Genomic DNA, 13,224 nt, shown 5'->3' with positions numbered 1-13,224 from the left:
TGTGCCCGGCGTCCGGCCTGGTGGCCCGGCCCATTGTGTGCTAGTCCCGCGGCTTCACCTGCAGCCGCCTCCTGCCACCGCCCCGCCCCACCCGTGGCGCGAGGCTTGCCCTACCTCGGGAATCTCCGGGGGCTCTGTCCGCGCGCCTAGACGGCCGCTCTCCGGGCAGGCCTTGGACCCTGTGCCAGGCCTGCAGTCCTTGATGGTGTCGCCTAGCTTTTCGTAATCCAGAACTGGCGGGAACCCGGAATCCTGCTCAGTGTGGCCGCACCCCGACACCTCTTCCCAGCCAAGGAGTCGCTGGCTTCCACCACAGGGTTACTTACCGGGTTGGAGTCCCCAGAGCTGGGCACTCGCAGAGAATGCACAGGGTCCAAAGGCTCTGAAGGGGTGAGATTGGGGTCAGTATCCGAGCTTGTGGGGCGAGGGGAGTGCAGGCACGGGCTTGAGGTAGGGGTGGGGAGTGAGATTACTAATAACTCAACTACAACCTACACTCTAATCATTAGAGTGTAGGTTGTAGTTGAGTTATTAGCAAGAGTCGGTGCATCTCACCTTTGCGTAAGTCACTGCGCTGGAAAAGAATGCCATCCTGATGTGAATTCCATCTAGCAATAACAGACAGGCTATTCAATGACAATTACATTGGTAATTGTTGAGGTTTGCCATTGAGATGGTGGTCATATGGGATACTCCAAACCCTAATGTGTCTAGGCACAATTTAGAAGAACCTCAGAATTCTTGCATATACCCAGTAAGTATAAAAAGAGTATACTAGGGCCCTGGCCTGTGTAGCTCTGTTGAGTGGCATCCCATGCACTGAAGGTTGCCAGTTACGAGATGCAACCAATCAATGTTTCTCCCTCACACTGATGTTTTTCTCTCTGTCTCCCCCTTCTTTCTTTACAAAAGTCAATAAAATTTTTATTTAAAAAAAAGATGATACTAAGTAGGTATAAAATGCTATACATTTGAACATTTTTTGTTATTTTATCCCAGTACCAGGATGACAAAGCAGCTATTAACTTTTTTTTTTATTTCTGTCTCTCCACTTTATTATTAGATAGGCCACCATAACCTGAGTTCTGCCTCTTACCTAGCTGTGTGACCTCAAGCAAGTTACTGAACCTCTTTACTGTCATTTTTATCATCTACACGAGAGGCCTGATGCACGAAGATTCGTGCAAGAACGGGCCTTCCTTCCCCTGGTTGCTGGCACCGCCTTTGCTCTAGCTGCAGTCACTTTTCTGCCTTCCCAGCTGCCCAGAGGCCAAGAGCAGCTGGGGCAGTGCAGAAGGCCTGTGTGGTCGCCATGGCAATGATGCAAGTGTCCTGCCCCGCCCCCTTTCGCTGGGTGCCTGCCATGTAAATTAGCCCACCATCTTTGTTGGGTTAATTTGCATACATATTCCTATCTGGCTGGTGGGTGTCATGAAGGTATGATCAATATGCATCTTACTCTTTTATTAGTGTAGATAAGGGGAGGATGGTACCTACAGCCTCAGGATTATAAAGATTAAATGAGAAAAATTTTATAACGTTCCTGGTCCACAGCTATATTGAGCACCTACCTACTCTGTGTTTGATTGCATGATGGGTGTTTTTGCAGGTATAATTCCCATATCTCATACATAAATTACAGTTTTGAAATACCTAGAGGAAGTGACTTGCCCAAAGTCACATGGCTTTAAACTTAGCACATGGCTCAGAGAACAATCAATGGTTTCTTCTCTCCTTGTACAGTTTAAATTTGGCCCTCCCCTCCACATCTCTTTCCAGTAACTCCTCTGCTTTTATTTTTTTATAAAAATGTTTTTATTGATTTTTTTATAGAGAGGAAGGGAGAGGGAGAGAGAATTAGAAACATCGATGAGAGAGAAACATCAATCAGCTGCCCCCTGCTCACCCCTTACTGGGGATGTGCCCGCATCCAAGGTACATGCCCTGGACAAGAATCAAACCTGAGACCTTTGAGTCCACAAGCCAATGCTCTATCCACTGAGCCAAACCAGTTAGGACAACTCCTCTACTTTTAAAGTGCGCTTAAATGCATCTGACTAAATGAAAACCTTAATATTCACTATTGAATGTACTTTAATTTTTTTTATTTCAAAGTGTCCCAGGCCAAAGTCACCTCCAGGTGCGATCCTGGAAGATAGGAACCATGTTGCGAGGGTCCCTGTGTCATCCACCACAGAAGCTCTACATGAGAAGAAAGAGGTAATTTATCATTAATGAGTAAAAGGAGGGAAGGCTTCAAGGAAGACCTCTGGCCAAGGTTGTCTAAGCACCAGACCATCCATGGATCATCCCCTCCCTCCTGGTCCAATCCCCACTTCTACCCTGCCAGCACCTGACGCCAATCTCTTGGGCCATACTGTCAGACCATAGGCCCTTTTCCCTTTCATTGGTCTTCAGCACACAGCTCACCTTCCCCTCAGGATCCATACAATTGAGGCCAACACTGCAAAGTTCCATAAATACGGTGACTGACTCCATGGAAAAGTTAGATGTCTAACCTTTCCTGAGGTTGTCCTCATGAGCCTTGATTCTAATTACCGTAGTTCTCTAATTCCTTTCCCAGAGTGGATATCTCAGCCTTTACCAGTTCCCTTGAGCCCTGAGGGCCTTCCTTGAAGGCCCCACTCAGATACTACTTTCTCTGAGAAGCCTTTAGTGTAGTGGTTAATCTATGGGCTGCATTTCAGATTGCCTGCATTTTAAATCCTGGCCAAACCACTTACTAGCTGTGTGACCTCAAGCAAGTTGTTTAATGTGTCACTTCTTTGTTTATAAAACAGGAATAATACTCGTTGGAGACCAGTTTTCAGTATTCATACTATTAAGTTGTGAAATGTTGGTGTTTTGTTGGTATAATACTGTTAACTTATCTAAAATAATCTGAAATATGAGTAATTTTTATGTTGAGATTAAAATCGATGACTTAAATATTCAGTTTACATGCAAAGAAACATTGATGCTCTACAAACTATATAGTTCCACTCCTATGTGAACCATAATACGCATCTGCATTGCGCTACTGCAAAGCTTCTGTTATAAGCATGAGTTTAAGTATAGGTTAAAGACCTTACCAATAGGCCCTGGCCTTATAGCTCAGTTGATTAGAGCGTCGTCCCAATACACCAAGGTTGCAAGTTCTATCCGCAGTCAGGGCACATACAAGAAGCAACCAATAGCCCTAGCTGGTTTGGCTCAGTGGGTAGAGCATCGGCCTGGGGACTGAAGGTTCCTGGGTTCCATTCTGGTCAAAGGCACATACCTCCGCTGTAGGCTTCTCCCAGGCCCTGGTTGGGGTGTGTGCGGGAGGCAACCAATCGATGTGTTTCTCTCACATTGATGTTTCTGTCTCTCACTCTCCTTTCCACTCTCTCTAAAAATGAATGGCAAAGTATCCTCACCTGAGGATAAAACAAACAAAACAATAAGCAACCACTGAATGCATAAATGAAAAATTTAAAAATTAAATTGACACTTGTAATCTCCATCTATACATGATGAAAAGAAAGGAGTAAAAAAAAGTACTGACTATGCTTTTTTTCCTAACCAAAACTATAGCTCAGTAGCATTAAAAACACGCAGATTTTGCAAAATAACAACAACAATAATAATAAAAAAAACAACCCTGTTAAAAAATATATCAAATAGATATTCGAAGAAGGATGCTTCAACTCTGCCCCTTTGATCTATTTTCCACATAGCAGTCATAGTGTTTCTTCTTTTCTTTTTTCTTTTTATTGAATTAATTGGGGTGACACTGCTTAACAAAATTATGCAGGGTTCAGGTGCACAACGCATATATTGTGTGTTCGCCCCAAGTCATTGTGTGTCTTCTACCCAAAATCAGGGATTGTCATTGCTCTGCTCAAACCCTCTCATTTTTCTGAGTTGGAAGGAGCCAGAGCCCTCACTATGGCCTAAAAGGCTTGCATATGTCTACTCCTGCTCCTAGCCCCTCCTCCCTTCTCCCCCATCACTCAACTCCCAATCAGCTTCCCACTTTAAGCTTTTACTTATGTTCTGACACCCGCATGACACCCACCTTCGCTTCCTTCAGGCTCCTGTTCAAAAAAAGCCTTCCCTAACTGCTCTGTTTGAAATAGCAACAGCCCCCAATTTTCTTTTTTCTGCTGGGTGGCTCTTTTCCCAGCAGTTGCCTCACCTGAACCAGTGAACTATTTGAAATAAGATGAAAACCCTTTCTTCATCATCCCATTTCCTTCCAGTTCTCAACTGGTTGCATTGCAAAGAGCTTCTGGAGCCACTGAGCTCTTTGGTTAGAAAGACTTTGTGACTCAATAATTGATGTGCTTTATTGGTATTATATTATATTTAAGTTTTAATGGGATATAATTCACATACCACAGAATTCAGCCATTTAAAATGTACAATTCAGCCCTGGCCGAGTAATTCAGTTGGTTAGAGCATCATCCAATACACCAAGGTTTTGGGTTCGATCCCCAGTCAGGGCATATACAAGAATCCACCAATGAATACATAAATAATTGAAACAATAAATTGGTGTTCTCTCCTCTCACAAATCAATAAAAACTTAAAAATGTACAATTCAGTTGTTTGTAGTATATCCACAGAGTTGTACAAACATAAACACAATCAATTTTAATCATTTTTGTTACCCAAAAGAAATTCTGTTCCCCTTAGCCTTGATTCTCTAATCCAGAACTAGGGACTAACTAATCTACTTTCTACCTTTGTAGATTTGTCCATTTTGGACATTCCATATAAATAGAATCATACAATTGTGGACTTTTGTGACTGCCTTCTTTCACTTAGCATAATATTTTCAAGGTTCATCCATGCTGATTGGCTGGTTCATTCATCATTGATTGGCTGCCTCTTGCATGCCCCATATCAGCACTTCATTCCCTTTTTTCCTCCCTTTTTAATCCTGATGTTTACTGATTTGACAGAGAGAGAGGAAGAGGGTGAGAAGAGAAACAATGTGAGAGAGAAGAATCCATCATTTGCCTCCCATACTTGCCCCAGTGAGGATTAAACCTGCAACCCAGATATATGCCCTGACTGAGAATCGAACCCACAACCTTTGTTTTTTAAAAATATATTTTTATTTATTTCAGAGAGGAAGGAAGAGGGAGAGAGAGAGAAACATCAACGATGAGAGAGAATAATTGATTGGCTGCCTCCTGCACGCCCCACACTAGAGACTGAGCCCGAAACCTGGGCATATGCCCTGATGGGGAATTGAACCGTGACCTCCTGGTCCATAGGTGGACACTCAACCACTGATCCATGGCAGCCGGGCAAACCCGCAAGTTTTTTGTTGTACATGACAATGCTTCAACCAACTGAGCTACCGGGCAGGGTCTTCTTTCCTTTTTTTTATTGCCAAATAAAATTCCATTGTATGAGTATGTAACAGTTTATTTACGCATTCATAAGTAGATGAACATCTTGGTTGTTTCCATTTTTGGCTATTATGCTGTTATGAATATTCATGTACAGATTTTTGTGTGCACAGGTGTTTTCCCTTCTTTTGAATGTATACCTAGCAGTGAGATACTTGATCATGTGGTAACAGTATGTTTAACTATTTGAGGAACTTCAAGACTGTTTTCCAAAGTGGCTACACCATTTTAAATTTCTACCAGTGGTGCCTGAGGGTTCCAGTGTCTCCCTTTTCTAGACAGCATTTATTATTTTATCTTTTTGATTATGTGAAAAGGTATCTCGTTGTGGTTTTGACTTGCATTTCCTTGATGGCTGTGAGTATCTTTTCATGTGCTTATTGGCCATTTATATATCTTATTTGGAGAAATGTGTATTCAGATCCTTTGCCCATTAAAATATATATATTGATTTCAGAGAGAAAGGGAGAGGCAGAGAGAGGATAGAAACATCAATGATGAGAGAGAATCATTGATTGGCTGCCTCTTGCACGCCCCACGGTAAAGATTGAGCCCACAACATGGGTGTGTGCCCTTGACTGGAATCAAACCCTGGACCCTTCAATCTGGAGGCTGATGCACCATCCACTGAGCCAAACTGGCGAGGCCCCTTTGCCCATTTTTAAATTAGGTTGTCTTGTTATTGTTGAGTTGAATTGTAAGAGTTCTTTATATATTCTAGACTATATAGAAGACCCTTATCAGATTTATGATTTGCAAATTTTTTCTCCTTTTCTGTGTTTTTTTCTCTCTCCACTTTATGGTGCCATTTGAAGCAAAAAATTTTAATTTTAATGATGTTTCATTTTCTTTCACTCCCCCCTTAGTTGCTTATGCTTTAAATGTCATATCTAAGAAACCTTTGCCTAATCCAGGATCACAAAGATTTATGTCTGTTTTCTTCCAAGAGTTTTATAGTTTTAGTTCTTATATTTAGATCTCTGATCCATTTTTATTTTTAATTTTTTAAAATATATTTTATTGATATTTTACAGAGAGGAGGAAGGGAGAGAGATAGAGAGCTAGAAACATCAATGAGAGAGAAACATCGACCAGGTGCCTCTTGCACACCCCCTACCGGGGATGTGCCCGCAAACAATGTACATGCCCTTGACCGGAATCGAACCTGGGACCTTTCAGTCCGCAGACGACGCTCTACCTCTGAGCCAAACTGGTTTCGGCTCTGATCCATTTTTAAAAATATGTTTTTATTGATCTTAGAGAGAGGAAGGGAGCTGGAGAGAGAGAGAGCAACATCGATGTGAGAATGAAATATCAATAAGTTGCCTCCCTCACACACCCTGACCAGAGACTGAACCCAAACCTGGGCTTTGAGCACTGACTGGGAATCAAACTGGCAACCTTTCAGTGTACAGGACAATACTCAACCAATGAGCCACACCAGCCAAGGCAGTCTTAGATCCATTTTGAGTTCAGTTTTATATATATGTGACTGACATAGGGCTCCAACTTCATTCGCATGTGGATATCCAGTTGCAGCACCATTTGTTGAAAACTTTGATTTCCCCATATAATTGTGTTGGCACCCTTGTTGAAAATCAGTTGACTGGAAATGTGAGAGTTTATTTCTGAATTCAATTCTATTCCATTGGTCTATAAGTCTAATCTTATGCCAGCACTAACTCTTGATTATTATGGCTTTGCAGTAAGTTTTGAATCAGAAAGTGTGAATTCTTCAATTTTTCCCCCCTTACAAGATTGTTTTGGCTATTTAGGGTCCTTTGATTTACCATATTAGTTTTAGGATCAGTTTGTCAATCTCTAGAGAAAAGTCAGCTAGGATTTTAATAAGCATTGTTTGAATCTGTAGATTGATTTGAGAAGTATTGCCAGCTTTGCAATTTTAAGTCTTCCTATTTTTGAGTATGAGATGTCTTTCCATTTACTTAGGTTATCATTAATTTCTTTCACCAATGTTTTATAGTTTTCAGAGTATAAGTTTTGCATTTTTTTTTTTTGTTAAACTTATTTCTAAAGAATTTTGGGGATGTTACTGTAAAATGTAATTGTTTTCTTAACTTCTTTTTCAGTTTGCTCATTGCTAATGTGTAAAAATACAATTGACTTTCTTGTATTGATCTTGTATACGGAAATCTTGCTGAATTCATTTATTCTAATAGTTTTTAAGTGGATTCCTTATGGTTTTCTGTACACAAGATCATGTCATCTGCAAATAGAGATCGTTTTACTTCTTCCTTTCAATCTAGATTCATATTTCATTTTATTGCCTAATTGCTCTGGGAAAAATTACAGTGTTGAACAGAAGTGGTGAGAGCAAATATCTTTGCATTGTTTCTGATGTTCAGAGGAATATTTCCAGTCTTTCACCATTAAGTATGATAGTAGCTGGAGGTTGTTCATAGGTAACTTTTATCAGTTAAGGTAGTTTCTTCTATTGATTAGTTTTTTGAGTGATTTATTATGAAGGAGTGTTGAATTTTGTCAAGTACTCTGTGTGTGTGTGTTTGAGGGTTGTCCTTAATTCTATTGATGTGGTACATTACATTAACTAATTTTTGGATGTTTTCTATTCTTGGTATAAATACCACTTGGTCATGCTGGGTTTGATTTCCTGGTATATTGTTGAGGGTTTTGGCATCTATAATCATAAAATATATTGATTTGTAGTTTTCTTTTAATCTCTCTGGTTTCATCTGCTTAATATTTTTGAGATGACTTAAGAATCTCTTTCACGTCCTGTGTGGAAAGGGTTCCAATTCAGGGTTTGAGTACTGGAGAAAGACCAAACACAAATGAAAAGACTTGAAGAAATTCAATTTGGCGATATAGGAGGCCAGGCGGTAGTCCAACTCTAGTGGGAGAACTACTCACTGCTCTGGCCCTGTCATCCTTTTTATTGAGGCTTTGGGGAAACCATCTTAGGCAGGAAATAACAGAAACTTACATGGAACAAACAAGGTGGAGGCAGCTTTAGCTAACAATGTCTCAACTAAAGGGTGAGTGGTTAGACTCGGTTGTTGACCAGCCTTCCTGGCTTCCTGTCAACATCTCTCTTTTAGTTAAACTGATTTGTTTCCGGCAAGATGACCCTTTTTAAAAGAGAAAAACATTTCAACTTTAAGTTTTCACAATTTAATGTTCTTCATTAAAAGGTAATGTTCAGGTTACTTTTTAAAAATATATATTTAAAACCAATATTGGCTTTAGAGGGAAAGGAGAGAGAGAAACTATCAATGATGAGAGAGAATTATTGATTGGCTGTCTTCATGCCCCACCAGGCATGTGCTCTGACGGGGAATTGAACTCTGACCTCCTGGTTCATAGGTTGATGCTCAACTACTAAGCCACACCAGCTGGGGCAGTTATTATTTTTAAAAATATTTTTATTGATTTATTTTTAGAAAGAGAGGAAAGGAGAGGGAGAGAAACGTCAATCTGCTGCCTCCTGCACACACACCCCCGCCCAACTGGGGGTAGGGATCAAGTTTGCAACTGGGCATGTGCCCTGACGGAATTGAACCAGTGACCTTTTGGTGCATGGGAAGATGTCATCTAGCTCTTTATATACATTGGGATTTTCCAATTATTTGAAAGACTTAAAGGGTGTGCTCTTCTGTAGGAGGGTCAAATTTGGTTTGTGTCCTCCCTCAGCCCCCCAACCCAGGCTTGTGACTTTTCCCCAGGCCACAAGAAGGCATATATTTGAGCAGGAGTGCTATGGAAGACAGGCTGGATCAGTCACCCTGAAAGCAGCCTACATTCTGCCCAGTGAAGAGTTCCACTCTCTGACTCCAGGCCTCAGAATGCCAGACTGTTCTACCACACAGGTTCCACAGCTGGGGTCCTCTGAGCCAACAGACTCCTGTGGCCCTGCGCATCCCTTCCTTCTTCTCCCAATTCCATTCCCCTCTTATGACCCAGTACCTTGGGAAGCCAGATCTCAGAGGGAATCCCCAAATGGCTGAAATCTCCCATTCTGAAGGAGACAACTGTCCAGTGGGGAAGGCAGATAATGTAAAATGACTCCCTGCCATAATATTGCCTAGCTGTGAGATAACAATGTGGGCATGAAAGCAGGGAGAATGAGGGCTCGCACTTGGGAGACAAAGAAATTTTCAAATCCTGTACTAGAGGCTCAGTGCACGAAATTCATTCACTCAGTGGGTCCCTCAGCCCAGCCGGCGCCTTCTTGCAGTCCAGGCAGTACTAAGTCCGTGGCAGTACTAAGCTGTCAGTCAGACATCTGTCTGACTGACAGCTTAGTACTGCCACGGAAGCAGGAGAGGCTCCCTCACCAGCCATGAGCCCAGCTTCTGCCCCCTGGTGGTCAGTGCACATCATAACAACAGGTCGTTCTGCCATTCTGTTGGATAATAAAAGGCTAATATGCTAAGTGTCCTGTTGTCTATTCAACCAATCAAAGTGTAATATGCTAATGATATACTAAGGCAGCTCAAATGCTCGCTATGATGTGCACTGACCATCAGGGGACAGACATTCAATCGGTCAACCAGTCGCTATGACATGCACTGACCACCTGGGTGCAGATGCTCCAACTGACAGGTTAGCTTTTTGCTGGGACATCCAGTGAATCAGGACCGAGTGAGACAGGCCGGACATGTCCTAGAGCCCTCCCATAGTCACTCCTCAGCTGGCCAACCTCCTGTGTCCCTTCCTAGCCCTGATTGTGGGATCCCTCAGCCTGGTCTGCACCCTCTCACAATCTGGGACCCCTCAGGGGATGTTGGAGAGCCAGTTTCAGACTGATCCCATGGGCCAGGTCGAGGGACCCCACTGGTGCTCAAATTTGTGTACCTGGCCTCTAACATGTAATAATAATACATGTGAAAATACATTTCAACAAAGTTTTCCTTTTAAAAACTTATATTTTTATTTATTTCCGAGAGGAAAGGAGAGGGAGAGAAACATCAATGATGAGAGAAAAATCTTAACTATTAATATTTTTTATAAATTACATTTTATTTGACATTTTGTTAAAATATATTTGAGGGGAGGGAGGGTATGAATGGGAGGGAGAGAGGGGGGCAAAAAAAATCAATAAAATATATTTAAAAAAAAAAAATAAATAAATAAAATAAAAATAAATTTAAAAAAATAAAAAAGAAAAAGAAAAAAAATATATTTGAAATACAATGCATATTTAGTTTATACATCCTAAACACTTTTAAGAAATAAATTTTGTGAAATAAATACAGAAATAATTTCTTAAATCAATCTATTGAATTACAACATACATCCTGAAAAGTGTACAAATTATGGGTATACACCTCACCCAGCTTTCAAAAACTGAACAAACTTTTGTCACCAGCACCTGGGTCAGGACACAGAACATTCCAGTGTTCCCAGAAGCTTCCCTAATGCTCACTCCCAGTCTCTCCTTCCCTCCAAAGGCAAACGGTTTTTTAAATCATCTTTAAGACATTTTGAGTTCTCTTTCAGATTGTTGTGTATTCTGGAGCTCTTCTGTTTGTTGTGTCCTCCCTGTTTCAATCCTAGTGGAATTTGCTCCCAGGGATTTTGACATTTCTTACTGTGAGCTCATCCTTAGGATTGCTGATTATTAACTATTATTATTTTTAAAGAATTTTAAAAATTGATTTTTTAGAGAGGAAGGGAGAGGAAAAGAGAGAAACATTAATGTGTGAGCGAAACATTGATTGTCTGCTTCTTGCACACCCCCTACCAAGGATCAAGCCTGCAACCCTAGGCAGGTTTTTATTTTATTTTTTATTTATTTTTTTAAAATATATATTTATTGATTTTTTACAGAGAGGAAGAGAGAGGGATAGAGAGTTAGAAACATCGATGAGAGAGAAACATCAATCAGCTGCCTCTTGCACACCCCCTACTGGGGATGTGCCCGCAAGCAAGGTACATGCCCTTGACCGGAATCGAACCTGGGACCTTTCAGTCCTCAGGCCGACGCTCTATCCACCCTAGGCAGGTTTTTAAATTGGCAAAGTCAGAAATACCAGAACTATTTAATACCTGGAAGGTAGCTAATTGTGGAACTGATGTTCCCATTTTATTTCATTTTAATTAATTGACATTGAAATTTCAGTAACTATCTGTAGCCGGTGGCTCCCATATTGGACCCTGCAGCCTTAGAGAGGAAGGAGGAGCTGACTATGGCCCCGCAGCCTTCGCAGGCTCTGGCCAAACTAATTCCAGGGCATGGACAACCTGCATTCCAGCCTTGGTCCAGGTCTCTGATGACCCTGATGGAGGTCAAGTGGGAAGCTTGTGGGTTGGCCTAGATTCCATTCTGTGGATTTGGACCCACCAGTGCTTGATGAATTGGGCCAGTCAACCCGGGGGACAGGCCATAGGGGTGTGTGTCAGGATTGTGTGTTAGGCCCCACCTGATCGTCTGCTTGGGGCGTGGCACAGAGTTGTGAAGGATCAGGGACACTGATTGAGAGTCAGGATTGCACCATAGCCTCTTGGCCTTTTAAACCTTGGCTTTTTACCGTTTCCCTTCTCCCATTCTGTCCTCAGCCCTGATCCTTGGACTCTTCCTGGGGAGCTCCTCCAGCAGGGGTGCTCCTAACCAAGGGGCTCCAGCCCCATGGTTTGCCTCAGTTACCTCAGTTACAGCCTCACACATCTCATGATTCTCCAAGCATCCCGCTTTCCCAAGCCTGCAGTCCTTTGCCCTTGCTGTATTTTTTTTCCTAGCAAGCCCTCTCTCTTACCCCTTCCCCTCCCCACTTTCCTACTTGGTACATTTTAATTCTCTATCAAAATCAATCTCAAATATTGCCTTCCCTAGAAAGCCCAACTTCTATATTCTTAAAATACTTTAACATACATATTCTAATTCACATTTATACATATATGTATACATACACACACATATAATTTGCTTTTAAAAGGAAGCTTTATATGCACAATGTACAAGATTCAAAATGCACCCATGACTATATGGTGAAAAATTTGTCTCCGGCACACCCTGGGTTCCAGGCCACCCAGTTCTTCCCAAGGGCAACTGCTATGGAACACCCTTCCTCAGTGTCCACATGGGTTTCTTTGGATCCGCCAGACGGTGCCTGGAGGGCAGGGATAATCTTGTTCATTCTCTGCAGGCTGCGGGGCCAGCTAAGGAAGGATTTGATGCTTGGGCAAACCAAAACCGCAGCCATCTGCGGACAGGGGTCTGGGACAGTAAGGGAATATCATGGTGCTGTAAGGAGGGGTCTGACCCTAAACTCAAACTTATGAACCCCCCCCACCCTAGCTGGTTTGGCTCAGTGGATAGAGCATCAGCCTGCAAACTGAAGGGTCCTGGGTTCGATTTTAGTCAAGGGCATGTGCCCAGGTTGCCCTCTTGATCCCCAGTTAGGAGATATGCAGGAGGCAGCTGGTCAGTGATTCTCTGTTATCAGTTATGTTTCAATCTGTCTCTCCCTCTCCCTTCCTCTCTGAAATCAATAAAAATAATACTAAACAAACAAACACAAAATAACATGCGAACCCACGACAGAAGGATGGATGACAGTGCTACTAAGAAACTCACCTGCCAGTTTCCAGAGGGCAGGGAGGGTGGGAGCTGGAATTTGCTCCTGGGCAGGATCGTATGCATAAACACCAGCCATTGCTCCGGATACAGTCCTGGATAATAGGACACAGTCAGCACTGTGGATGGAAAGGGGTGTTGTAATAAATCTAACCGAAAGTAACCTCACAGGGTGATGGGATCATAAATTCCTAACTGGGCAGGTCATGGTAGTAGTTACTGCCTCAGGTATGTAACTTCTTTAGTAAAAGGTTTTTAAGC

The 13,224-nt window shown here is 42.1% G+C and overlaps 1 long non-coding RNA gene across 1 annotated transcript in view; it reads left to right on the top strand.

Annotated features, from left to right (window-relative positions):
• The first annotated feature begins 44 nt into the window (after positions 1-44).
• The window catches only part of LOC311621514, a 29,995-nt gene continuing 16,815 nt past the window's right edge, over positions 45-13,224 (top strand). The window contains exons 1-2 of the long non-coding RNA XR_014794841.1: positions 45-390; positions 2,116-2,220. This is a non-coding gene — a long non-coding RNA (uncharacterized lncRNA). The remainder of the gene's footprint in view (positions 391-2,115; positions 2,221-13,224) is intronic.

This window comes from Pipistrellus hanaki (genome assembly GCF_964339955.1).
Source record: "Pipistrellus hanaki genome assembly, chromosome: 4".
Classification (NCBI taxonomy): Eukaryota; Metazoa; Chordata; class Mammalia; order Chiroptera; family Vespertilionidae; genus Pipistrellus; species Pipistrellus hanaki.
This window is presented reverse-complemented; position numbering and strand designations above follow the sequence as displayed.